The 1,823-nt window shown below is 31.5% G+C and overlaps 1 protein-coding gene across 1 annotated transcript in view; it reads right to left on the bottom strand.

Annotated features, from left to right (window-relative positions):
• SMARCAD1 (SWI/SNF-related, matrix-associated actin-dependent regulator of chromatin, subfamily a, containing DEAD/H box 1) overlaps positions 1 to 1,823 on the bottom strand; it is a 125,260-nt gene that overhangs the window by 9,094 nt on the left and 114,343 nt on the right. The window lies entirely within an intron of this gene.

Genomic DNA, 1,823 nt, shown 5'->3' with positions numbered 1-1,823 from the left:
TTTAAGAGTTCAAGAAGAATAACTTGAAAGTGACAAGTATATCCTTAAATTTAAATTCTTCTTTTATTCAAACTATGTGAGATTGACATTTTCTGAGCATTTAACTTTTAGACAGTCTTTCCTATTGATCTAAGAGACATTTGTACTTTAAAAGTTACTGATAAAACTATATTATAACAAACAGTTCTGTGTTCAGACAGAAATTACATTTTCAAATAAGGCATCTTTTCTTTATCAGGTTCCAAGAAATAATCCTGTACAGTAAGGCAACGTAGTAAAGTAAAATCTCCATAATAGGCATGGATAAGTATTTGGTCCATAGATGAACATATCAGTATCTTTTGGAAATATAATAAAATACTTCACAAAGAAGACATTGTTTACTGTTTACATATGAAAGTAGAGTTGAATTGTAGTTACTTTCACCTCTTTATAGTCCTGTGATCAATGTCAACATTAGCCTAAAGCTAAAATAATCTACTACTCAAATAATCTATTTCCTAAAGGGTAACAGGATAGCAATAGTATGTTCACTACCAAGTCTGTCTGGGTCTTAAACTGTCTAACAAGCAAGTCTTTTCAATGACTAATCTTTTTCAACAGCGTAGACCCTTGATAATAATTCCTCTTCATGAACTGAAGAACTATTTGGGGTGAGAGTGGGTGGTTATTTTTGTCTCAATTACTAAAAAATGGATAGGTTACGTAGTGGAGTTCATATTCAACACTGCTGGTATAAAATACATTAGCTGCCATGCTTTGCTGACAAAATTAAAACTAAGGCAGGACATCCAACATATTATATTCTATACAAATTAAATGCGCATTTAATTAAAAAATAAATTTCGACTAAGAACACTTACTTAGTCTGGCCTACTCTATGGCATCTATCCTCTGCTTGTTTGTCATTGTAAGGATTACAGTCAATATCATGAAGTATAACAACATTTGCTGAGGTCAGATTTATTCCTAATCCACCAGCTTTTGTTGACAGGAGAAACACAAAGATATCCATATCGGTATTAAACTCATCAATTAGATGAATCCTGTAAGGCAAATATATTAGATTAAATCCCACTAAGATGTATATGATGTAATCAATAATCGCGTCACATGGAAAAGAAACCTGGAGATGTACATACATGCTTTTGCAGGGCATTAGTTACTTCTCATATGGCTATATCATTGAAGAGCCTTCTCAATTCATCGGCTTCTTTTTTATACTACTGCTTCCCTTACTCACTCTTACTTTAATTCAACCACTCAGATTTGATTAACTCCCAAAGGACTATTTTGTCTTTGTTTAATGACTTCTGGCTTATCTAAATTCTGTATGTGGCTTTTTCAATCTTGAACCTTCTCTCATAAGTCTGTCAGCTGCTACTAGCAGACAATAAGTGGCTGAACCAAGGACTTCAAGATCCAACTGTATCAGTGCATTCTCTTTTAGCGTGACTTTTTACCCTTATTCTAATGCAGGGAAGAAAAAAATCATTCTGGCTGATAAAAAAATAAGTCAAAATATATAATCCAATTTGAAAACACTAGGAAAAGCATTCTTTAAGATAATCTTTCCAACCTTTGGGAATTAAAAAAGAATGTAATGACCATTAACGTATGAAAAGCCTAAAATTTTAAAATGATTAAAGATAAGGTGCTTTAGACTTTCAATGATTTTTAAACAGGGAAAAGCTTAAGAAGCATATAATTTTAACAGCTATTTCAAAATATATTTGTATGTAATTTGGACAGAAAATTTAAAAAGAAAACTTCTCTCATTTTAAGGTAATGATTTGAAGTAACCATAAGACTAAAAAACATAA

The sequence above is a fragment of the Propithecus coquereli genome, unplaced genomic scaffold (assembly GCF_000956105.1).
Source record: "Propithecus coquereli isolate 6110/MARCELLA unplaced genomic scaffold, Pcoq_1.0 Scaffold26, whole genome shotgun sequence".
Taxonomy (NCBI): domain Eukaryota; kingdom Metazoa; phylum Chordata; class Mammalia; order Primates; family Indriidae; genus Propithecus; species Propithecus coquereli.
This window is presented reverse-complemented; position numbering and strand designations above follow the sequence as displayed.